Genomic DNA, 27,226 nt, shown 5'->3' with positions numbered 1-27,226 from the left:
TCGCGTAGCCCGGCTTCTCTTCTGTCTCCTTTGCTGAACAGGACCTGTGGTGAGCATTCATTTCAGGAACAGGACCTGTGGTGACGTCACTCCGGTCATCACATGATCCATCACCATGGTAAAAGATCATTTGATGGAACATGTGATGACCGGAGTGACGTCACCACAGGTCCTGTTCAGCAGAGGAGACAGACGAGATGCCGGGCAGCGCAATCAAGTGGACTAAGGTGAGTTAAATTATTTTTTATTTCTTTTTAACCCCTCCAGCGCTATTTTACTATGCATTCCGTATTCAGAATGCTATTATTTTCCCTTATAACCATGTTATAAGGGAAAATAATAATGATCGGGTCTCCATCCCGATCGTCTCCTAGCAACCGTGCGTGAAAATCGCACCGCATCCGCACTTGCTTGCGGATGCTTGCAATTTTCACGCAACCCCATTCACTTCTATGGGGCCTGCGTTGCATGAAAAACCCACAAAGAGGAGCATGCTGCGATTTTCACGCAACGCACAAGTGATGCGTGAAAATCACCGCTCGTGTGCACAGCCCCATAGAAACGAATGGGTCGGTATTCAGTGCGGGTGCAATGTGTTCAACTCACGCATCGCATCCGCGTGGAATACTCGCCCGTGTGAAAGGGGCCTTAGTTTCACCTTTTAAGTTGCATTACTGAAATAAATGAACTTTGCACGATATTCTAATTTTTCGAGTTTCACCTGTACATGTATTGTCTTTCAAAATTCCTATAGACTCACAGCTGGAGTTGGCAACTCATGTAAAAAAATGTAGTTAAAAAATATTTTTTTTTTTAAACTACACGTGAAGCCAACCTAAAAACAGCTTCTCAATGTTTATTTTCACAAATTCTCAGTTTATTGCTACATGACATGGAAAGTAACTTGCATAATAGACCGGAACCTGCATCGGCAAAGACCCTGTATAGAATATAAAGCCTCTAGTAGCCAATAAAATACATGATAGCACATTAAAAAGAAAGATGGCATTGTGATGGCTTAGCCTTGAGATAAACATCTCTCTGCAGCACAGGATGCAGATCAAGAACTCTTTATCTTTACGATCATGTGTAACCAGGCACACAACATCACGAGGTCCCACCATTAAGCAGGGTTCTGCGGTGGACCACAAGCGATGTCAACTTTATGTCAGTTTCCTGAGATCATGAACGCTGTATCTCAAGCTGAAACAAACATGCAACGCCGAAGCCTTAGAGTTGTCACCTCTCCTGACATGTCTGTATTATTAACTACTGTACTTGCATTCCTCAAAATAAGGGTTCATGCACACGAACGTATTTTTTTCCGTATTCCTTTTTTTTTTTCAGCCCGTATGAGCAACCATTCACTTCAATGGGTCTGCAAAAAAACTAAAAATGACTCCATTACGTTTCCGTATGTCCACATGGCCTTTCCGTAAAAAAAATAGAAAATTATTTTGCGTTTTGCAGACGAGGATAGGCATTGTTACAATGGATCCACAAAAAACGGACATCATTTATATTTTTTGCGGATACGTGTTTTGCGGACCGCAGAATACATACAGTCCTGTGCATGAGCCCTAACGCTTCTGAATCATCTATTCTATGATGTACCATTCCATTCATTTTTACTGATAGAACTTATGAATGAATTACTAGCAGTTTGCAATCTGTGCCAGACATACACCTAAGGCCTCATGCACACGACCGTTCCGTTTTTGCGGTACGCAAACCTCAGATCCGCAAAAAAACGGAAGCCGTCTGTGTGCCTTCCGCAATTTGCAGAACGGAACGGGCGGCCCATTGTAGAAATGCCTATTCTTGTCCCCAAAACGGACAAGAATAGGACATGCTATATTTTTTGGGCGGGGCCACGGAACGGTGCAATGGATGCGGACAGCAAACGGAGTGCTGTCCGCATCTTTTGCGGCCCCATTGAAGTGAATGGGTCCTCATCCGAGCAGCAAAAACTGCTGCTCAGATGCGGACCCGAACAACGGTTGTGTGCATGAGGCCTAAAGCCTCATGCACACGAACGTATGTATTTTGCTGGCTGCAAAACACGGATCCGAAAAAAAAACTGATTACATCCATGTGACATCCGTATTGCAAAACGGACAAGAATAGGACATGTTCTATTTTTTTTGCAAAATAGACATGCGGACACACAAAGTCATTTCCGTTTATTTTTTGCTGACCCATTGAAGTGAATGGTCCCACAAATGGTCCACAAAAAAAAAAAAAAAACGCACGCGGAAAGAAAATACATTTGTGTGCATGAGGCCTTATATAGATGTAGTTCTGTTAGTAAATTACCCCCATTACATATACAATAAATGTTTTTCGAGGGTACTGTATATACCAAAGTACAGTTCCGTTTTACCAGTCTCTTAATATTTTTGCTACAAATTGGCAATTTTGTTAAATGTACTGCATCCAGCATAAGAATTAACAATGATAGGCAGCAATGAAAAGTTATAGTAACCGTCACTATGTACAATGCATGAGTAAATTGATAATATATGACTTACAAATATTACTTATTATGGGAACTAATTACATAAATAGAATAATAAAAAATGTATTTATTGGCAATAGCTGCATTTAAACATCTTTTCACCATAACTGACACATCTGCCGGAAAGCTCTGTCACATTTTCTGGGAAATGAGCATCATATAACCTACATTCAATTACACGTTAGAGCATGTCAGCCTGTCTTCTGAAATCTTCACGTTTTCGAAAAGGTTACTTCCTTTATTGCTATTAATAGGCTTTATTAACAAAGCTGTCTATTATCTCCAGTGCTCCAGGTTTTCCAGTCAAATGTTATCATATGAAATTTGGAGCATCAGCCCTGAACTAATATATATATATAAATGACCTGTATTTTCCCTCAAAGCACTTGATATTCAGACAAGTTCCCCTATTAAGGCTCATTTCCACCTACCGAAAAGGGGGAGTTCATACTAGTGTTTCGCTTTCTGTCATAGCATTCCATTCAAATGCGATCAAAACGGAAAGTAATAGAATTGCTATAACAGAAAGCTAAACGGAAGACTTTCAAGACATTCCGTTTTAATCCGTCTTATAGAGTTGAATAGCCCCCAAAATAACGGAAACGTGACGGAATGCTTTTTTCCGTTTATGGACATGAAAGATGGGGGCCTGCCTATTAAACCCGCTTCTGTGAACCACAATGGAAAGCCAATTGCAGTGGTCTGGTTTGGGGTGGTCTTAATGCTACACTGGGCCCCCCCAGACACCATCAAGGTGTCATCAACATGTTGCTGATCTCCAGAGGGGATGGTAAGGCATGGTGCACCCCAATGGTCCTGAGAGTCAGGGTCTACAGTAAACCAGGGTACTTCTTTACTGGAGGAACTTAAGTGCAAAACAATATCTGCAAGGCACTGAGCTGGCTTCTTCAGTCTCCTCCCTGGCAGAAGAAGGTTATGTGCTGAGGAAAGGCTTGAGCTAGCTGTCCATCTCTCTCTCTCAGAAGAATGGTACCCTGGCCTAAGGACTGGTGGCCCAGGGTTTGTGGCTCAGTCATCTGGCTGGCACTCTTGTCGAAGGGCTGGTGACCCAGGGTCTCTGGCAGAATATTCTCATTTAGATGTCTTCTTCTGGTCACTCGTGCAATCTGGCAGAATCTCTTCTACTAAACACTAACAGACTGGAAAAGTCTCTATTTCCAAAAACTGGTCCCAATCTACATACATCTAGGAGCTCTAACTGTCCTCCTTCTATACAGTTTCTGACTGGACTAGAGCCTTTTAGTGGGAGAGACGCAGTGGAGAGGCACAGCCTAAACAGAAACATTGTTACAATTACAGTCTGTCATAGACTTGTACAGAGTTTCAATACAAGTCTATGGGAATGGCTAAGCAGTTTTTTCAGACATAAACAAGTGGTCAGACGTAAACAACAGAGCTAAACCTGACAGTCAAAAGGTCAGTGTGTCAGTTTTATTCCTCCTACACTTTGGATAATCCCTTATAGCACTGTGGACAATTTCTAGCTACTGTACTTAGTACATAGACAGAAAGTCTCAAAATCTCTCAGCATTAGTTCACTGGGCATTAACCTTTCCGAAGTGCAGATATAGTGCAATAACAGTGCAAATGAACAGGATATATTGCAATAACCATAAAATGCAGATCAATAATATTAAACAGTATAAGTGCACACAACAGCATAAATTACAGTGCAAGTTAACCCTTTAAAGTGCAATAAAATAGAGTATTGATGGCTTTGCGTAGTAGCAATAGGGGCAAACATCCAAAAATGTCCATAGTCCGAATCACCCTTGCTCCAGGGTACTATACTCTGTACGAATGGCGACCATTCTGGTAGACTAGACCCATAACTGTATTGCATTGGGGGCCATTCATATGAACGGCTGCCTTGTAAAACTAAATTCCCATTGCAGCAGCCTTTCTCTAAAAAGGTGACAACTATTTGCAAAACACATTTCAGTATTCTATGTGCTAAGACCAAATTTCAACTCAAATTTAATTACATTTTTACACTTTACAATATTACTCAGCGTATGATGTGTGTAATTTCCAATAACATAGTATCATGTTAGGTTAGGTTCACATCTGCAAGGGAGGTTCCAGCAGGAGCCTCAGTCCCAGGATCAAAATACAGCTGCATGCTTGTCTGGCAAGATGCCATTATTCACACTGGAAACCATCTTTCACCGGCAGTTTCCCGCATATGCCAAATCTGATCATTCCTGTATTCTGTTCCTATGCCAGAATCAAAGTGAAGATGTGAAAGTACATTAAATGAACACCCACACAGAGTATTTCCAAACATTTGTGCGTTAACAGCATCCTTCCTGATATCATTATCACAATGCTGCCTTGAAATTCATGAGAACTGCCATCAGGCTTCACAAAGGAAGTAAATACCCATCATCTAATTGTGCTAAGAGTCAGACTTGTGGCTAAAGAGGTGTAATGTATATGGGGAGCTCCCGACTGTCCTCAGACAGATGAGGATTGAGCAAAGTGAATATTTTTGCAAGATCCACTTAAATTGGGGGACCTAAGGAATGGTCAAGTTGGACTGCAACTGCCCTAACCTTTCGTTTTCAGGAAAAAATACTATAGAAGATCAATCTGTGCCATCAAGAGACCAGTACTAAATGTCATATGATAGCTGGGGGCCCTGTCCTAGATTTTGCAGTGGGGCCTGGAAGCTTAAAAGGGCATCTGTCAGTAGATTTGTACCTATGACACTGGCTGACCTGTTACATGTGCACTTGGCAGCTGAAGGCATCTGTGTTGGTCCCATGTTCATATGTGCCCGCATTGCTAAGAAAAATGAAGTTTTAAAGGGAACCTGTCATCAACTTTATGCTACCCATACCAACAGCAGCATAAATTAGGTGAGTTGATTTTGGGGGTCTAAGTGGTTGCCGAGAACCAACATCACAATCATTGCAGACCGGGCCTGGAAAAGAGTCCCGGCCACCTGAGAAGAGTCCTGGTTATTCATGACTTCCTGCTCTCCTGCCCACCTGCTGATGACTGACCGTCTAATACCGAGTTTTCTCCCTTTCTCTCTAGGAGAGAACTGCCAATCATCAGCAGATGGTGAGAGAGCAGGAGATTAGGAATAACCAGGACTCTTCTCAGGTAGATGTGACTCTTTTCGAGGCCCGGGCTGCAATGATTATGATGCTGGTTCTCAGCAACCACTTACCTTTAGCTCATGAGTGACACACGGCTGACATCAGCATTTCTGTCACAATTTTGTGCTGCCCTCAGTGAGGTTAGCATAAAGTTGATGACAGGTTCCCTTTAAGATGCCCTTTAAAAAAAAAAAAAAAAAAAGCGCTTATATGGTGCAAAAACACAACATAAAAAAAACTTTTCATGCACATAAGCCACTAGGAGCAACGGGGGAGTTGCCGTTACACCTAGAGGCTCTGCTCTCTCTGCAACTGCCGCTCCCTCTGCACTTTGATTGACAGGACTAGACGATGAAAAGGTCATCACACCTGGTCCTGTCAATCAAAGTGGAGAGGGCGCAGCAATTGCAAAGAAAGCAGAGCCTCTAGGTGTAATGGTAACGCCCCCGTTGCTCCTAGAGTTTTATTTGCATATATTAAACTGTCATTTTTCTCAGCAATGCGGACACATGTGAACATGGGACCAACACAGATGCCTTCAGCTGCCAAGTGCACATGTAACAGGTCAGCCGGTGTCATAGGGACAAATCTGCTGATACCTGTCTGTATAAAATGTTATGATTCCCTAATTATGCCTGACTAGCATCCCATGGTGCGGCTGACACCTAAACCTGCCCATCTTAAGGATGGAAGGGCAGTTTATGACATGTCCTATTGAAATGTTATATTAAAAAACTTACTGTATGTGGGAAGAAGACTTTCTTACACCATGTTATTTAGTGTACAGGGTTTGGCATATCTACTAGAACATGCTGCATCACATGATATCAGCACGGGTTCATAGACATAATTTGCGGCTGCTTCAGACTCATTATGACCTTGAGTGTCTCCAAATTAACTGAAATCACTTTCAAACCAAATTCTTCAGAGTTTATTATTGTCTGGTAAGAACTTTGGTGGAAAAATGTGCTCAGCCTTATAAATGTAAAGTCATTTTGTATGTACATATATGTATCAAAAAGGTTCTCCAATCACCCACTTCATCACCTGTGAATGTAGTGGCCACAGGGCAGGCATGAGGTGGAGAGGATGGGAGTGGTGGCTGCGGCAAGGATGCTGGTTGTAGTACTCACAGTGGCACTGCCTCTCCAGTGAAGAGAGGGCGCACCCTTGTTCCCTTGAAGCACTCTCTGGGTTTGGGGTAATCTCCTTCCTGATGGTGGTTTGGGGAGCCAAGGGGTGCACCTAGCCTTTCTGCAGCCTAAGGCGAAAACTGGAACAGCATTCTCCCCCCATGCCAATTTCTTAACCTAACCCCTTTGCCACAATAAAAGCACTCATTGCCCATGGCCCTTCTGCTGCCCCCCTCTTTCCCCTACCTGATGCCTCCTCAGATAATCGCCTCCCCTGGCCTCATTGGTGGTGCACCCCTGGGGGAGCCTTAATGTTACATAGATAATACAGTTAAAAAAAGACATAAGTCTATCAAATTCAACCAAGGGATGGCTGAGGATCAGAATTTTTGAAAAGGGGAGTGAGACCCAGACTCCTACACATTTTCATAAGTCTTTTTTAAAACTGTCCATTGTTCCTGCTGCAACCACATCTGGAGGTACACTATTAGCCTAAAGTCAGATCTGTTTGGCTGACACAGTGGTTACACACCCACTGACGTAACACCAGGATCGCGGATATGTGTCTGCTCCATGGTGGTTTGATTACTGGGATCTCCAATGTAATAAAATAGGGTTCCTCCTTATGAATGGAGCGGCAGGTTGAGCATGTCCACTGCCACTGTCTTTATGAGGTTGCCAGAGATAAAGCTTAAAGGGGACAGTCCCTTTAAGGAAAGTATTTTGGAACTTTTTTTTATTGTTGTATTTAGGTTCCAATTAAGCATTTTCCAATCTTGTGAAAACTCTGCTCTTCCTCAACATCAGTGGCAGATGCATCTTTAAAGGGGTTATCCTATGACTAATATAAAAAATGAAAATCAAACATCATATAGTACATGACAATATTTTTCTAACAAAGCTAGAACCAGCCCTGCACCTCCCACATTTATTGCTCTGCTAGATTTTTATCAAGCGGACAGCTCAAGGGGAGTGTCTTTCCTGCTGCAGCTCAGGGGGCGTGTCTCAGCTTTGCCTATGACAGCTCAGGAGGCAGTTGAAAAAAACTGAGCATGTGCGACCATCTCAGTGGTCAAAGAAATTAGAAAAAAAAACAGCAGGTGGCACTATACAGACACATTTTATTGAATAACTCGGGGGCTATACTACATTTTTAATAACATGCTATTACAAAAGTATTCAGATTGAGATGCTGGTTTGAAAACTGTGCAATATTGTTCGTGGGACAGCCCCTTTAATGCCCCCCAACATTATGACTTTTATGACATTTCTTTAGAATCAATTGTAAAAGAGATTTTTGCACTTTAGACAATCCCTGTTTATTACAATAAACTGATCACCAATGTACTGCTACTGGAATCTCTAATGATCAACTTTGTGGTAATCCAAAAGCAACTGTTCAGTTTCCCTGCAGCGCCACCACAAGAGAATGAGGCTGTCACGGTCTCGCTTGTGACTGGGACTAGAAGATTGAGGTTTCACTTTACTGTGTTGTTCCCTGGGATGACCACACCTCTTGTCACCCATCATGCTATGCGGTTAATAGCTTCTTGTTTGTGGAAGTCCTGGTGTTGGTTCTCTCTGAGTTCCTGCTCGTCCGCATACTTCTGGAAGTTAAGTTTATCTTCTTTGTTGTTTGTTGCTTTCCCCTACCCGCTGATATTAGGCCTGAGGGGGTCTCCTATTCCTTCATCTTGGAAGGAATAGGCCATCCGTGTCCTGACACTATCTGCATGGCCTTGTTAGGGTGAGATTGGGCTTAGGTTCCTGCGTATGAACATTCCTACCATCGAGGTCTGTTCATACTGATAGCAGTCAGGGTTCTGCGTAGGGACTCACTAGGTGTGACCATTTCCCTTTCCCTAGGTTCCAGGCCTAATACCTTTTCCCTTTCCTTTTGTGTTCAGTGTGGAGTATATTTACCACACTGTGCCGTGACAAAGGCATTACGTAGGTCTCATTGAAATCAATGGGATGTCTATATACTGTAATTCATTGATGTGCTTGTTCCTTCAGGGTGAGAGATGTCCTTTGTAGCTTCTCTCTTCTCTAGTTTATGAGGAACCTGAACAGGTGACCCCAGATAACTCATGGGTCAGCTTTGCTTATAGCCTAGCAATTAATATATCCTATATCAACATATAACAATAGCATAAGCAAACAAAACAAATTGTACAAACAGAATTTTTGCCTTTTTGAACTTTGTATTTAATGTCTGAACACGTCTTCAGATAAAAACCTGAAATTTTAACAATGCTAACTAAGCTAAACAAACACTAGACCAAAATTACCAGCCAGGCAAATAGCAATACAATTGTATAGCCTGTGTGGACTTTCCTACACACCCACATGTTCAGATCTATTGAAAGATTGGGTTCACAGACAATAGGTACTAGGTAAAGCTTTACAATGCCTGTATCTATTGAAACCAAAATGCAATGAACTGAGTGACAGATTATTTTTTGAGATGCAGTTTTAATTGGTAATGTTTTGGGCTATATACAACTTTTTGATCACTTATTAGTCTGTTTCTTTTTTGAGATGGATGATCAAAAAGCAATTTAGTCATATTTATATTAGCTTTCTATGCCGTTTACCATGTGGGTTAAATAATATGATACAGTAGTTGTATAGTTTGGTTAATTATGGATGCAGCAATGCCCTTTCTGTAAAGTTTATAGTTTTTCACATCTTTTTATTGCTTTCAGTTAAGGCTACTTTCACATCTGTGTTTTTCCTTAATAGGATCTCAATTGTGGAGGAAAACGCTTCAGTTTTGTCCCCATTCATTGTCAATGGGGACAAAACTGAACGGAACAAATTGCACCAGAATGCATTCCATTCCATTTGGTTGCGTTCCTATGCCGGTCAGAAAACGGCTGCAAGTTGCGTTTTTGAGTGCATCATGGGATGCGGAGCAAGGTGGATCCGGCATGAAACACAATGTAAGTCAATGGTGCCAAATCCGTTTTCTCAGTCCCCCGTTGACTTACAATGGTTTTAGAGATGGATCTGTCATGGCGATTTTAGAGATAATACAACCAGATCTGTTCATAACGGATCGGATGCAGATGGTTGTATTATCCAGACGGAAGCATTTTTGCTGCTCCATGACGGACCCAGCAAAAACACAGATGTGAAAGTAGCCTATAAAAAGCATTCAGTATTGTAATATAAACTTAGATTTTTATTTTATTTTAATTTATTTTTCATAATTCTTTATTTCGTTTTTTTGTTAGTCCCAAGGGGAAATGTTTGCATGTACGTGCTTACATAATACACTGCACTACTTATGTAGTGCAGTGTATTATTCCTGTCGGTTTTACACTGACAGGACCTACTAGGCTTTTGTACATGGCAAACCCAAAGGACCAGTGTTAGGTCCCCAGTTGCCACAGCAACCCCTTGGCACCCTGCAGAAACAGTGATTGGACAAATGTATTTTATGTATTTCAATTTTGATTTCCCTAAAAAAGCAACACAATCCCCTACAGGCAAAAAATAGACGATCAGCAAAATTCTCCCTATATGTGACTGGATATATGGTCATTTTTCACTTTTGTCAGGACATGATGTATGTGAGAAGAGTCTATTGTGTGTCTGAGATGCGCGAGCTGAGGACGTTCTGTTATCTGTCTTCTCTACTGCCACTTTACTTTCAGAAGTTTTTACAGCAAGTTTTGACATAAATCTGACATTTATGAGGTTTTTTCCATGTTTCATGTCAACATTTCAAATTCTCTTGTCGTAATGCTCTCACATTTCTGGATTCAGTAGGTAAACAAAAAGGAAAATCTGTCATAAAAAAGAGTTGTTTTTAAGTGGAAGCTCAGTTTAGGAGAATTTTCACTAAAGTTTTAGAGGTATAACTGGAAATATAAGATAAACTCAAGTTTCCTTTTAAGACCCTCATATACATTAAGCTACTTTCACGTCTGCGGTCTGTATTGCAGTGCCGGATGCAAAGGGATTGCCTGTCAGCCCCATTAAGTATAATGTGGTCCAGCGGGGATCCGGCCGCATTCTGGCAAAAATGCAGAGAATCGGCTAGATACATGTACGGCAGTGGCGTACATAGAGATTTAAGGGCCCTGTAGCAAGGATCAAAGCAGGCTCTCCCCACAGGACAGAAGGGTTTTTGCCTAAACCCTTTTCAATGACCCTTGGACCATTTTCCACTGCTTTATTTGCTAAAAGTTGTTCCTTTATAAGGTAGAGTTCTGACCAAGTTTTCACCTCCAGTAGAAGAGGAGATAAACCCAACTAAGACTGGACCTCCTCTTGCCTTTGGCCCCGCCCATAGCAGTCGCATGGTCTACCGCTATGGTAGTTATGCCCCTGGTCGCTGGTCTGGAAGGGGTTCATGTGTATGGAGAGCTCCCAACTCCCAACCCAGCTCCCAACTCTCACAAATGGTGTTGAAGGAGCGAGGGGTTGGGCGAAATTAATACTTTCCCCCGATCCTTTTGTTCTCCCAGGAGATAAGCCACCACCAGAGGTGTCTGGCAGTGGCCTTCTCCGCTTCTCCCCATTGATTATACATACATATTTGGCTAAACCGAACATGTATGTGTATGGGGGATGCTGGGAGGGAGTCAGGAGACATAGCTGTCGAGCAATCTTTCTTCCAACAGCTATTGAAAGTGTTTGGTCACCCTAAGAGTTGACTTTATCTAAGGCTCCTGGATCCCAGAACAAAAATAAGGGGATCCCCACTTACCACGTGCCCATGTTTATCACATGCCATCAGGCACTAGGGTCTGACTTACTGTTACCTCTGCACTCCCTATAGCTTCCCCCTCAAAATGGACTACAGGGTGAAACTAATCATTTCTGCTTACTAAGGGATTCCCAGAGGCTTAGATTTGGCCAACCAGAAAGCCTATATTTGTCCTCTGTAGTCCATTGTAGTCAATAGCCCAATGCTGATCCTGCCATTCTCTGCCACCATGAGTGGCTAGATGATGGAAAACAAGGCACCACACCAGGCTCATGAATACAACCGACCTTCTAAGGTACTGTAGCTCTAGGCAGAAATATACGTCCTACTGTTCTAAGACCTATGGCTCTCCAGCTGTTGCAACACTACCGGAATGCTCTGACCAGTCTATGAGGGCATGCTGGGAGTTGTAGTTATGCGATAGCTGGAGAGCCATCAAATGAGTTGAAGAACATTGCTATCGAGATTTGGTGACTAACATGGATAATGCGCAATACAGTATCTTCTACGTATCTATCTGCTTATAACTCCTTTTCCATATTGGCATAACTTTAAGTTCCTGGGCCCCAATGCAAAGTCTATAATGGTCCCCACACCTACCATGTGCCATTTATAATACTGGTGTCTTCTTATGTGGCAGAGGAGCCTTTGGACCCCATGCACAATCAGGGCCCCAGTGCAGCTGCTATCTTTTCACCCCCAATAGCAAAGGATTTTATTATCTGTATACACAAACTTCAGAATCACCTGGCTTAAAGGGGTAGCCCGGATTCAGAGCTGAACCCGGATATATCCACATTTTCACTTAGGCAGCCCCCCTAATATGAGCATTGGAGCATTTCATGCTCCGATGCTCCCCTTTGCCCTGCTGCTGAATTGCGAAGGGAAAAGGCATTTTTAGGAAATCAGGTGACGTACCTGGCTCTCCATAGGGACTGCTAGGCGGAGGCCGGTGATGTCACCGGAACTAATGGGCGGGCTTTAGCACTGCCCTAGCCTGTAAAACCCGGACAACCCCTTTAAGCCTGTAGTACACCTGCCAATTTTTCGGCAGATGATCGCTAACGAGCATTCGTATGAACGCTTGTTAGCGATCATCTTGCAGTGTAATACTGCCGCCAATCATCGGGCAATTAGGCACGCTTAAATATCATCGTTTGCCGGTGGCAGATCGTGCTGTGTAATCACAACCTGCTGCTGGCAAACCTCTAGACAGCATGGGGACGAGTGATGGCCTTACGATCGCTCCTCCCTATGCTGTGGAGGAGATTTCTGCATGCAAGCGCAGCCGTCTCCCCACTAGCGAGCAGGCGATTGCCGGGAGGGAACACTTGCCTCCCAACAATCGCTTGCTCAATTGGCCTGTGTAATACAGGCTTTAATGTTAAAGGTCACTTTGTGATCAGGTTGCATGCACGCAGGACAATTTTCAGGCATTTTTACCATAGTTGCCAGATGTTCAATGCTAATAAATGGACATTTATAGTAATCCTACTCACCTATTGCTTTTTTCTGCACTTTTCCGGACTGTAGCGTTTGCTGTGGATTCAACGTTATGCTGTTTTGTAGTTTTTTTCTTATTTATTTCAACATGGAAACAAAATTCGAAATAAAACAAATGTAACTGTGTATAAACAAGGCACCTGACGTCACAGAATAATATCACATGCATTATTTTACAATGCCTAATTTTTATTATGTTTTTACTTATTTCCTAGGGTTGAAACGGCACTCTTGCCTCGCTGAAAATAGTACTGAAACTGTCGTACACAGGTAAGTGGACAACAAGGTTCATCTTGAGTTAGGGCTGATGCACACAAACGTATTTTCTTTTTGTGTCCGTTCCGTTTTTTTTTTTGCGGACCGTATGCAGAACCATTCACCATTCAAAAAAAACTGAAGTTACTCCGTGTGCATTCCGTTTCCGTATGTCCATATTTCCATTCCGCAAAAAAATAGAACATGTCTTATTATTGTCCGCATTACGGACAAGGATAGTACTGTTTTATTAGGGGCCAGCTGTTCCGTTCCGCAAAATACAGAATGCACACGGATGTCATCTGTATTTTTGTGGATCCGTTTTTTGCGGGCCTCAAAATACATACGGTCGTGTGCATGAGCCCTTAGCAGGTGGTGTTTCTTAGAACCTCGTGTGAACCGAGTTTATTATCTTTTTACATATAAAATAGACAATGAAGCAACTTTTAAAATCGTAATGATTGGACATATTACACTGTTTGGGTACACAGTTCCTTTGCAGACCTATGTGTTTCTATAGTTACAAGCTACAAACAAATGTGCTGTGTACTCCTGACTTTATGTGTAACCCCCTTATATCTGCCCTTTTTCTTCTATCTGTAAAGTAGGTTAGAAAGATGCAGAGGTAGAAGCCTATGGGAGTCACATAAGCAAGCATAGCATCTAAATACACAAAAAAACAACATATTTTAATCAAAAGTATTTGCAAAAATGCTTTATCTTTATATTATTATTTCAGTACTCCTTAGACTCCCCCACATCATACAGTCATCCAGTCTCCAGCCGCCATACTGTAGTTTATTACAGCACTCTCCAGGCATCTATAGATGGTGCTGACAGTCAGGCTGCCTCTAATGAGTCCACCCAGCATATATTACACTAAGGCTATTTATAAAATGGGCGCACTAGCCAATCCATGGGGATAATGGGACCTCAAGAGTAAGCACATAATACCCTATAGCAACACCATATACAGCAGTACAGCACAACATACCTCTCCATTAGCACCTAACACTACAGTGATGCACAACAAACCTTCCCAGTAGGAAAAAAGAAACACCACAGTGCATCACAAAATACCTCCTCAATACTGGCACAAAGCCCTTTCCATCCCCCCAGCACTAGCAGCAGCCAACCCCAGAAGCACAAGACGTAAGACACAGGTGCAGCATCACTGGCCGAAGCATTGTTCCACCTCCCACCCCTCCACCATTGGCAGCAGCATTGTCTCCATTCCCACACTGCCACTACTGGCAGCAGCATTGTCCCCCATTCAACTCCTCCCCCACTGGCAGCAGCCAAATAACCCTCAGAAGCACAAAACGCAAAACACTGTGCAGTACCACTGGCCGCAGCACTGTTCTCCTTCCCACCCCTCCACCATTAGCAGCAGCATTGTCTCCAGTCCCACACTGCCACTACTGGCAGCAGCATTGTCCCCCTATTCAACTCCTCCTTCACTGGCAGCAGCCAAATAACCCCCAGAAGCACAAAATGCAAAACACTGTGCATCACCACTGGCCGCAGCACTGCTCTTCTTCCAACCCCTCCCCCATTGGCCGCTCACACTTTTACACAAAATAGAGTGCATACCCTTTACCCCTCCAGGTCCAGTCATGGTTGCACCCCCCTGGGACTGTGATCACTACATTTCTGGTGGAACCCAACCTACTATACTTTGTTAGCATCTGCAGTGCAAGCTCCATTAGGGGTCTCCATTGCATATTCCATTAAAAACATTAAAACAAGTGTAGCAACATGCTTGTGTGATGTATTTTTGCTTGGGATAAAAAAGAGCTCCTCTGAAATGTCCCACAAGGGATTTACTAGATATGATTTCGGCAGTATCTCCCTAAGGATTTATATTTTAGTGGATTTGGACTATTATTATAGCACCACAATGGACGCTGGGTTAAAGGGCTTCTGTCACCCCCCCTAAAGTCATAATTTTTTTTTGGGCTACTTAAAAACCTTATACTGCGATTTATCAATATATAGTCCTTTTACTCATTTTCGTTCAGTAGTTTCTTTAAAAAACTGACTTTTATAATATGTGCATTACCTCTCTACCAGCAAGTAGGGCGGCTACTTGCTGGTAGCAGCCGCATCCTCCTTTCATAAAGACGCCCCCTCCTCATGTTGATTGACAGGGCCACTGAACGAGCTCGTCCTCTGGCTGGCCCTGTCTGTGTTCAAAATTTCGCGCCTGCGCCGTACCGGTCTTCGGTCGGCGCAGGTGCACTGAGAGGAGGACGCTCGCTCAGCCGCTCCTTCCTCAGTGCACCTGCGCCGGGTATAGATGTGACATCATCGGCGCAGGCTCATTGAGGATGGAGTGGCCGAGCGAGCGTCCTCCTCTCAGTGCGCCTGTGCCGACTGAAGACCGGTACGGCGCAGGCGCGAAATTTTGAACACAGACAGGGCCAGCCAGAGGACGAGCGCGTTCGCTGGCCCTGTCAATCAACATGAGGAGGGGGCGTCTTTATGAAAGGAGGATGCGGCTGCTACCAGCAAGTAACCGCCCTACTTGCTGGTAGACAGGCAATTTACATATTATAAAAGTCCGTTTTTTTAAGAAACTACTGAACGAAAATGAGTAAGAACATTATATATTGATAATCGCAGTATAAGGATTTTAAGTAGCCAAAAAAAAAATATGACTTTAGGGGGGTGACAGAAGCCCTTTAATATTTTATTACCCTGTATTCTATTCTATGAATTTTACTGTAGTATCTGTTACTGTGAAATACACATATAAAAGTAGTCAGCAATTCTAAACTGTATACATATATTGATAATACAAGAGTATTCTTATGCAGTAGAGGCAGCTTTCAGCCCACTTATCCTGCAGGGCAGGTGCTACTTCCACCTCTGCACCCCCTCCACCTGTGCCATGTGTTATCCTTCTGGGAAGCACGGACTACACACTGGATGAGCAGATACTAAAAATATACAGTTTTGATGCCATTTGAACTACTAGATGATAGTGAATAATATTGTTGCGGTCTCTTGGTAACACATGCAGATGTAAACGCCACATTCCAGGGCAGGGCTGCGGCTGTGAGTCAGGCTGCTGCTATTTACCAGTTGACTGCACCGGCGGCTTACACAATGTTCTCTCCGAGGTGGTAATTGTCACATAGTTTCAGTTTTTAATCTTGGTTGCTCCTTTCTCTCCCACTGTCCTCATCTGTACAGGACTGTCGTCATCAGTTGGGAAATCCTTGCTCCACTGTCTGCAAGTTTTATTAGATTGTCTTTAACCCCTTTTTAAACTATCACTTTTGACTTACTAAAAAACACCATTTACAATTCTATTGAATAAGGGACATGTTGTGAGTATAGGACTATTGTCTAGCCTCTTATGGACTTAAAGGGAACCTGTCACCGGGATTTTGTGTATAGAGCTGGGGACATGGATTGCTAGATGGCCAATAGCACATCCGCAATACCCAGTCTCCATAGCTCTGTGTGCTTTTATTGTGTAAAAAAAACTATTTTATACATATGCAAATTAACCTGAGATGAGTCCTGTATGTGAGATGAGTCAGGGACAGGACTCATCTCAGGTTAATTTGCATATGTATCAAATCGTTTTTTTACACAATAAAAGCACACAGAGCTATGGGGACTGGGTATTGCGGATGTGCTAGCGGCCATCTAGCAACCCATGTCCTCGGCTCTATACATAAAATCCCGGTGACAGGTTCCCTTTAAGTATTTCCAGACTGCTTCTGTTTGATTTTTCATCTCTGCTTTCCATGAGCCATAACTCTCATAGCGAACACCTGGAAGTCCGGGTTCGCCGGGTTCAGCCGAACTTCGGCTCAAAGTTCGGGACGCGAACTTGACCCCGAACCTGAACCCCATTCAAGTCAATGGGGACCCGAACTTTGGGGCACTAAAATGTCTGTAACATAGACATAGTAAGGCTTATTGCACACGAAAGTGTGCGCTCCGTAGGCCATATTGCGGACCGCATTTGCGGATCCGCAATACACGGACACCGTTCTGTGGGCATTCTGCATTTACTTCAATGGGTCCGCAAATCCAGAGATGTGGAATGGTGTAAAACAGAAGCACGGAACAGAACCCTACAGAAGCACTATGGATTGGGGTTTCGTCCCGTACTTCCGTTCGGCAAAAAGATAGAACATGTCCTATCTTTTTGCGCAACGGCCGGATCGCAGACCCATTAAAGTGAATGGGTCTGCGATCCTCTGCGGCTTCCCCACGGTGGGTGTTTGTGCAATGCGGCCCGCAATTTGCGGGCCTCAACACAGCCACAGGGCGCACACATTCGTGTGCAAGAGGCCTAAGGGCTAGAGGGCTGCAAAAGGAAGCAAAATGGTGGTAAGAGAAGGACAATTGCCCTGCAAACAAATGTGGATAGGGAAATTCCTTAAAATAACATAGAATAGAAAAAAAAATATATAATCTTGAACTAGGAGGCGGAGGTCAAAGTGGAGTAGGAGGTTGAGGAGTCGGTAGACGTGGCGGTGTAGGTGGAAGTGGTGGTAGAGGAGGAGGAGGTACCCAACACTATTTTTATTTTTATTTTTTTATTTTAATTTATTTATTTATTTATTTATTTTTTTATAAATTTGGTAAGTCCCTAAAAGATTGGGAAATAGAAAAGAGAATGCAAAGAGAAAGTGCGCTGGAGTATAACAATGGCTGGGTGCAGCCGGTATACTTGTCTACTCAGCACAAAATACGGACAAGTCCAAGATCCATGCCTGGTTCATTTTATTGAATGTGAGCTTTTCCACATACGCTGTGTTCACTGTAGGGGATAATTTATATGATATTTGTGTAGTGTGGGTTGTTATGGACATGGCGATACCAAACATGAGGGGGAGATTTCATTTTTAATTTTTTTTTATTGAAAAGCATATTTTTAATGAAAGTGTTTTTTTAAATTATATAATAGTTTTTTTTTTAACCATTTAATAGTCCCACAAGGGGACCATAACAGGGAATCTTTTAATAGCTCCTAAAATACAATGCACTATCCCTATAGTGCAATGCATTTTAATGTCAGTGCCATATTGACATTGACCACCAGGCTGCACCAGAGAGACGCAGCCTGCTGGAGAACACTCAAGACAGGCTTGGGGCCTATACCAGGTTCCAGTCTGCCTATAACAACATCGGCACCCTGCAATTGCATTTGTGGGGTGCCGATCCGCTCCCTCTGTCACCGCTTATATGAGGCAGGCATTTCCCACACCGTGTAAGGTGTTAAACAGCCCAGATTGGCACTCCTCCTGGCCTGGGCTGTTAGAGCAGGAGTGCGGCTCTTGTGCAAAGGACTCGTGCATCGCTTAGACCTAACTGCTATGAAAAGGTAGTGGCCCAGCCTAAGGTTCCCTAGCGACCGCCGTAAAAAAGTGTATTGGTGGTCGCTAAGGGCTTCATTTTCCATGTTTTTTATGTTTTACTACTTTTGCACAATATAACAACTTAAAAAAAAACATTTAGCTTTCTTTGTCAATAGACATAACCTTTTTTAATGAAGCTTTAACGATTAACGTTTATTCCTTTTCTGAGAGAGAGAGAGATGAACAGAAAACTGCAATTCTGACTGTGATTTTTATTTTCATATTTTAATAATATTTATCATATAGGATAAATAATTCATTAACCCCTTACTAAAGACCTTAAAGGGGTTGTTCAGTGTGATGATATTGGGGACCTATCCTCAGGATAGGTCATCAATATCAGATCAGCAGAGATCCAACTCTTTGCAGTGCTGGCACCCCCGCAGGTCAGCTGTTTGAAGGGGTTGCTTACATTGCATTTTCATCATGTCAGGTTCCCATTAAAGGTGTAATCCTGTGATAGATATTGATGACCTATCCTCAGGATTATCAGGTAGGCGGGGGGTCCGAGTCCTGGCACCCAATCAGCAGTTTCAGGGAGCAGCTGGACTTTGCTCCCATTTTGCATGAGCTGAACTAAAAGATCTGAAACATTTTCTCCATACACAAAAGACCCATTACTCTCAAATATTGTTCACAAATCTGTCTAAATCTGTGTTAGTGAGCACTTCTCCTTTGCCGAGATAATCCATCCCACCTCACAGGTGTGGCATATCAAGCTGCTGATTAGACAGCATGAATATTGCACGGGTGTGCCTTAGACTGCCCACAATAAAAGACCACTCTGAAATGTGCATAGTTTTGCCTTACAGGAGGGGGGTCAGAAAACCAGTCAGTATCTGGTGTGGCAACCATTTGTCTCACGCAGTGCAACACATCTCCATCACATAGAGTTGATCAAGTTGTTGATTGTGGCCCGTGCAATGTTGGTCCACTCCTCTTCAATTGCTGTGCGAAGTTGCAGAATATTGGCAGGAACTGGAACACGCATCGTATAAGCCGATCCAGAGCATCCCAAACATGCTCAATGGGTGACATGTCCAGTGAGTATGCTGGCCATGCAATAACTGGGATGTTTTCAGCTTCCAGGAACAGTGTACAGATCGTTGCAATATGGGGCCGTGCATTATCATGCTGCAACATGAGGTACAGGAGGAAACACCAAACAGACAAACAGGAGGGAAATGGAAAGCCACTAGGCCTCAACACTAGGGACAGGAAAAGGTCACCTCCTAGTAACCCTACTCCTGGCCCTGACTCCTAACCATATGGGCACCCCTTGAAGGTAGAAATGCCCATACCCTGGAACCTGGGATCGTGGAGACCCTAGAGAGCCCTAAGAATATTGTCAGAGCTGAGGCAACCCGGTTCTTCCCCGATGAAGGAACAGGCATCTCCCTGAGACCTAGTAACAACAAGCAAGGAAGGGAAAACAAAACACAAACAAACGCAACACTTAACTTCTGTAGTGATGGACGAGCAGGAACATCAGAGACGACCTCACACCAGCTCAACCAAACCCAAATGAAGCTATCTACAGTCAGAAGGGTGGGGCAACACTAAATAGGGTAGAGTAATGAGTACTAAGCTACACCTGAAACAGGGGATGAGGTCACAAACAAACACTGAATAAAGAGTAATCAAAGAGGGTGTTAGATTCTTCTACGCTCCGCCAGTCTCCTTGATCTCCTGACATTTGTCACAGAAGGGGCCGTGACAGTAGCCTAGGAAGAGGCTGCGGTGCTCACAGAGCTGTCGGCCTCTTCTAATACCTGATCAGCGGGGATCCCGGGTGTCGTACCTCCTCTAATCTTATATTGATGAACTATCCTGAGGATAGGTCATCAATAATTATTACTTCATAACCCCTTTAACTATGTATTATTAGTATGGTTTTAGATTTTTCTTGGATCGTGTTAGATCATTCTTTATTACTCATTGGCATTTTGATTCAAGCCAACAAAAGGTCCGTGCACCCCAAGATTTAGCACATCTTTCCGAACTTTAAAATGTACATGGTGAACCAATATTACTTTTATATTGAGAAATGAATCAATCTAGAATTGTAGAACTATTTTAGATTTTAAAAATTAAACGGCTGTTCAAGGCTGCACATTAATTTTAAGCTTCCATTGTTGAGGGTCCCCCCAGTAGTTGCAATGTGAAAATTAAAAGTATCATTTTAAGACGCCATTGGGAAAACACTGGTAACACTTTTACATCTTGCCTTGTCCTGCTGCTCTTTTCAAAGCACACGATATGCAGTTTTTGTCGTTTTAGAAAAGTAATAAGACACAGTAATTAATAAAGTAGTCACTATCAGTACTCATGGTACCAGGCGCCTAAGGCAAATGAAAGTCGAGGGAATTTATTAAAAATAAATACATTTAAAACTTCATTAGAACGATTACATTTTAATGATTCCCACAAAGTGCTCACGTATTTCCTACACAGCATATGTTTCAATACATTTCTGAAAGTAATCTTGCCACTTTCACCACTTTTCATCAGTCAGAGCCAAAATCTTGATGGCACAATCCAGCTACGGGTACGTTACATTTCAGAGAGGAACAAACAATACCAGCTGCAAGGAGGATAAAGAATACTATTATTCCACTACTGACTTCTAGTAACTATAGTGTGAGATCAAGGTGTCTTAAAACCCAAGGCAAGGACATGTTGCATTTGCTATTCCACAGGCTCTCACAATGTAATCAAGGAGAGAAAACCATGGTGCAGAGTGTTCGGGAGTTTAGATAAGGAAGGAAGAAATATTTAACACACTATAGGATTCTGTAATGAAGAAAACCTTGTGGGTATACAGGTGAAACTCCAAAAATGTGAATATCGTGCAAAGTTCATTTATTTCAGTAATGCAACTTAAAAGGTGAAACTAAGATATGAGACTCATTACATGCAAAGCGAGATATTTCAGGCCTTTATTTGTTATAATTTGGATGATTATGGCTTACAGCTTATGAAACCCCAAAGTCACAATCTCAGGTACCCTTTGCTCAAGGGGGTATGGATTAATTAGTTGACTAGAGTGTGACACTTTGAGCCTAGACTATTGAACCTTTTCAAGTTGCATTACTGAAATAAATGAACTTTTGCACGATATTCACATTTTTCGAGTTTCACCTGTATATCTACCAAGGGGTATAATTACAGGAGACGAAGAGGCAGCAGTTGCCCCTGGGCCCTATAGCCTGAGGGTCTCCAGGGATCACTCTGCTACATAAGAAGGACACCAGTCTTACACGTGGCACATGTTAGGTGAGGAGCTCTCTTGCAGATTTTGAATCAGGGGCCCGAAGCGTTAAGTTACTGTACATTTCACTAAACACACTGATAATGCCCTTTTATTGTGGGCCCAAAGATCGAGCAGACTGATATTTACTATCCCATGTTTTCAAGGGCACACTGGGAAATTTAAGTGGCCCTGAAAAAAAACCAAAAAGTGGCCCCATGTTGTAGGTGGGTCCAAATTTACAGAAGGCTGAGCAACACAAATAGGCAGGGACAAAATACTCAGCAGAAACAAATAACAGTGCAAGACAAAATGCTGCCCCAGCAGAACCAAGTACCACAGTACAGCACAAAATACTGCCCCAGCAGAACCAATACCACAGTACAGCACAAAATACTGCCCCAGCAGAACCAAGTAACACAGTACAGCACAAAATACTGCCCCAGCAGAACCAAGTAACACAGTACAGCACAAAATACTGCCCCAGAAGAACCAAATACTACAGTGATGCTCAAAATACTGCCAGTCTTTCAAACTTGCCGACTTGTGTGTTCTTTTTACCTCATTGTGACAATATTGTATGTGACTGAGCATTAGAAGTCATACTCACAAGTTGCTGGTACAAAACCTTTTTTTTATTTTTATTTCTTTACTTAATTCCAATATAAAATGGTACATCATGAGGGACGCTGAGACAGACATCGGACACACCTCCTCCCCTCCACACGACGTTTCGGGAGAACATGCCCCCTTATTCATGCGTGCAAGTAGAGGGGGAGGTGGGGTATTTATAGCACGAACAGCTGATACATATATACAAACCAAATCTAATATATAAAGCTCAGTGTATGTGCGCATGTATGTCCGCTAAAGGAATCCACACCGTCACATTTACAATCCCGAAATTTGGCACACATCAGGAGTCCGGGAAGGTTTTAGATCGGGTCTCAGCTCTCTAGCACGTACTGTTCCTGAGATATTCCCCAAAAATGCATTAGCCAATAGAAGCCTGGTCACATGACCCTTATAAGCTAATAGAAGCTTGCAGGCACTTAGTCTCCACATACACACAGTTTTACACCAGGTTTCCATAACAACACAGCCATTTTTCTTTACTGCTGCAGGTCAGCTTTAAAGGGGCAGGGCGCTGTGGATGACACTACTAAGGGAGCGGAGTGCTGTAAAGGTCACAGTTCAGGGGGCAGGTATGAATGGCCACCCTCAAAAGACAGACTTAAAAACCCCGCCCACAGGTCCCGCTAAGCCACGGCCCGACCTGATTAGGCCACGCTCTCTCCCACTCCGCAGCCGACGGGGATTGAAAAAATTAAGGTAAAAATCAACTTTTGTCAGCTGCAGGGGTGGGAGGGACGGTGACTTTCTCCCTGCAGCTCACACTCAGACAGCACAGTGCTGCTGTCTGAGAGTGAGCTGTTCAAAAGGACATCCCTGTGTCCATCCAGGCCCTGCGCCGTACGGAGTACAGAGAGTCTGAAAGCCGGACTGTCCAGCCTAAAACAAGACCCCTGGCCACCCTAGGGGCAGGCTGCTGTGGAGGTCACAGTTAAGGGGACGGTCCGCTATGGAGATCAGTGTTAAAGGGTAGATTGCTTTAGAGACCACTGTTAAGGGGACGGGGTGTTGTGGAAATCACTGTTAAGGAGATGTGGAGGTCCCTAATAAAGGGGCAGCTGCTGTGGCGGTCACTGTTAAAGCTGCAGGCTGCTGTGGAGGTCTCTGTTAAGGGGGCGGGGTGTTGTGGAAATATCTGTTAACGAGACGGGGTACTGTGGAAGTCACTAATAAAGAGGCGGCCACTTTGGAGGTCACTGTTAAAGAGGAGGGCGCTGTGGATGTTACTGTTAAGGGGGCAGGCCACTGTGGAGGTCACTGTTAAAGGGGCGGGGTATTGTAGATGTCACTGTTATAGTGGATACTGTCGAACGACACACAAACATTACATGAAAATAGATTAAATATACCCGTGCAAAGCCGGGTCCTTCTGCTAGTCCTTTATACAAAATACATAGCCATAAATAACCCTAAAACATGAAAGTGATCAATCATATAAATGCACTAAAGCTACATATTTAATGTAACCCTTTAGGTATTAAAGACTGCAGTATACAAAAGGTCTCCCTTTGTAGCAGTCTCCTACTGTTATCCTCCTCATTGTCTCCACTTTTTATTACCTCCAGGATCCTGCCACCTGAGATCTGACACCTGATGGGCCCGATCATAAAAATGTCGGGCAACCGTAGGCTCACCTCGTTTTTTCACCTCCACTGTATCCATTTTGCACACAAACATGTACTGCCCGTGCCCGTGCTGCAGACCGCAAATTGCGGTCCGCAATGCACGGACACCGACCACAGGGATGCCGCATGCGGATCGCGACCCCGTTCACTTGAATAGGGTCCGTGATCTGTCCGTCCTGCAAAAAGATAGGACAAGTTCTATCCTTTTGCGGAACGGAAGCACGAAAAACAAAACCGTACAGAAGCACTACGGAGTGCTTTCGCAGGGTTCCGTTCTGTGGTATGGGTGAATGGGTCCGCATCCATGATGCGGAATGCACACGCCCAGTGCCTCGTGTATTGCGGACCCGCCACGGGGAGCACACGGTCGTGTGCAAGAGGCCTTACTTTCCCTTCTGAGTTTCGTCCCAATGCTGGATTTATGCTCATTGATTCTGATCCTTATAGTCCGAGATCAGAATCAATGAGCTGCCTAAATCTTACCACATGAGCATTGCAACGAGCGAGACACATAACGTCATATACTGCTTGAATATTACTCAGTTTTAATTACATTGCAAGTTATGCTGCTATCCTACACAGATCACATCACTACAAGGGTTTTTCCATGATATGTGTTTTTTTTTTAAATACCCTCCTTCCCTCCACCGCCCGCTGACCTGAGAACCACTGCATATTTGTAAATAGCTTCCTCCCATATTAAATTTCTGTAAAATGTATGAGACACCTATTGCACAGAAAGGATGTCCTCGCTGTGGTTGTGCAACAGCAGCAGTGAAGCACTTGCGAAAACAGGGAGAGAAAGAGGAGGCCATGTACGAACCTGACCACCCGTGCATCGTTAATGCGTTAAGGTCAGTAAGCGCCATAGGAAGAGAGAGCATATTTTTTAAGTCTTGGAATTAGAAATCCCTCTTAACCTAAGATTTTGCAGGCAATTGTCCTACCCGGCAATCACCTGCTCGTTAGTGGAGGAGTGCGCTGCTATTACATGCAGCAATCTTCTTCACAGAGTAGAGAGGAGTGATCGCTAATGCCATCACTTGTCCCCATATTGACTAGTTGTTTGCCAGCAGCAGATCGTGATTAGACAGCACGATCTGCCGCCGGCAAGCGATAATTTTTAAACATGCTTAAATTGGTTGATGGGGCTTTTAATATTGATGACCTATCCTCAAGATAGGTCATCAATATCAGATTGGCAGGGGTCCAACACCCCCACCGATCAGCTGTATGAGGAGACGGGGCCCACAGTGTGCACGTGCCATCTCCCTTCTGTTCCTCCTCTGCTGCTTTGCCATATACAGAGACTGGAGACGGCACGTTCACACTGCAGGCGCCGTCTCATCATACAGCTAATCAGCGGGGGTATCAGGTGTTGGACCCCCGCCGATCTGATATTGATTACCTATTCTGAGGATAGCCCGGATTGCCCGATGAATGATTGCTTGTTCATTGGGTAATCAGCTGCAGGATTACACTGCCAGATCAGCGTAATACTGGAGTATTACACTGCCGATGATCTGGCCGACAACTGGCCTGTGTAATACTAGCTTTAAGGCCCATTTACATAGGCAGATTATTACTCAGTTTGTACAAACACTCATCCCAAACCACTGTTCTGTGTAAATGTGCCACTAATCACCCAACAAATGAGCAAATCGTTGATTAGTGAATGGGACTGATCCTCTAAAAAGTTGATGATGCACAGGTAATTTTGAAGAGAAAGCAGTGCTTGCACGAGTGCCGCTACCGCTTCAAACAGCTGACCAGCGGGCGTGCCTGGAGTGGAACCCCCCCCATCTGATATTGTTGACCTATTTTGAGGATAGCCTGGATTGCCCGATGAATGTTTCCTTATTCATTGGGTAATCTATGTTTCTATCAGCTGCAGGATTACACTGCCAGATCAGTGTAATACTGGAGTATTACATTGCCGATGATCTGGCCGACAACTGGCCTGTGTAATAATAGCTTTAAGGCCCATTTACATAAGTAGATTATTACTCAGTTTGTACAAACACTCATCCCAAACCACTGTTCTGTGTAAATATGCCACTAATCACCCAACAAATGAGCAAATCGTTGATTAGTGAATGGGACTGATCCTCTAAAAAGTTGATGTTGCACAGGTAATTTTGAAGAGAAAGCAGTGCTTGCACAAGTGCCGCTACATCTTCAAACAGCTGGCCAGCGGGCGGGCCTGGAGTGGGACCCCCACCCATCTGATATTGTTGGCCTATCCTGAGGATCTGTTTTAAGCCACTGCACATCCCTTTTAAGTTTCAGACCATCTTAAGACATCTAATGTTTTTCTCCTTCAAAAAAAATCAAGGAATTTATGGAAGACATTTCAAGCATGCACATTGTGTTACATGCACTTTTCCTCTGTCTAATTGCAGCCTGTCTTTATCTGCTGATCTGTAGATTCTAATAAAAAGACCTCTCGTCTGACTTGTTTTACATTGATACCATAAAATAACCATTACTATCGAACGGCAATTAAAATACCAAGCCAAGCAATTATTTCTCCCTGGGTTGATGTCAGGACGGCTCACATTCTGTATCGGCTTTCTAGAAAATTGATCAAACACCACAATGTTTCATTTATGACCTTTTATTACACCATTCCCCAAACACAATCATTTTAAAACTTTGAGTTCATTATGACTGAAGGCGAAACATCGAAAAGCTTTAACCTTTCCGCTGTAGAGGATAAGTAGGATCAGTTCTCACTGTTGAGCAGATTTTGCATATGACTTGATGACCTTCAGCAAGGATTGTGTCAATTAATCAATTCTCTGTACGGTCTTGTAATGAAATGTGCGGCATACTGTACATTATGGAGGTTTTCTGAGGATGCGTGTTCATGGTTGCTCTATGGAGGTTGGGACAACCAGGCCATAATTTAAAATGAAAAATCGCCAATCGATCTCTGCTGTTATTAGAGACTTGGTCTAGGCTTCCACTGATGGGAATCAGATCTATTGTCTACCATGAATGATTTTTCAACTGCAGCACCTGACAATGACCAAGAGAATCCAACACTGCAAATCAACTGCTGTATCAACCAAAGA

General features: G+C 43.4%; 1 protein-coding gene across 6 annotated transcripts in view; it reads left to right on the top strand.

Annotated features, from left to right (window-relative positions):
- The window catches only part of KIAA0040 (KIAA0040 ortholog), a 59,699-nt gene that overhangs the window by 17,203 nt on the left and 15,270 nt on the right, over positions 1-27,226 (top strand). For 3 of the 6 annotated variants that reach the window (XM_044300918.1, XM_044300917.1, XM_044300919.1), the window contains one exon: positions 13,218-13,272. The exons of 1 other annotated variant lie outside the window; for it this stretch is intronic. The gene's annotated coding sequence lies outside the window, so the exon portion shown is untranslated. Of the gene's footprint in view, positions 1-5,631; positions 5,651-9,705; positions 9,725-13,217; positions 13,273-27,226 lie in introns of those variants that run through there. 2 more of the 6 variants (XM_044300921.1, XM_044300920.1) reach the window with 2 other exon arrangements.

The sequence above is a fragment of the Bufo gargarizans genome, chromosome 7 (genome assembly GCF_014858855.1).
Source record: "Bufo gargarizans isolate SCDJY-AF-19 chromosome 7, ASM1485885v1, whole genome shotgun sequence".
NCBI classification, from domain to species: Eukaryota; Metazoa; Chordata; class Amphibia; order Anura; family Bufonidae; genus Bufo; species Bufo gargarizans.
This window is presented reverse-complemented; position numbering and strand designations above follow the sequence as displayed.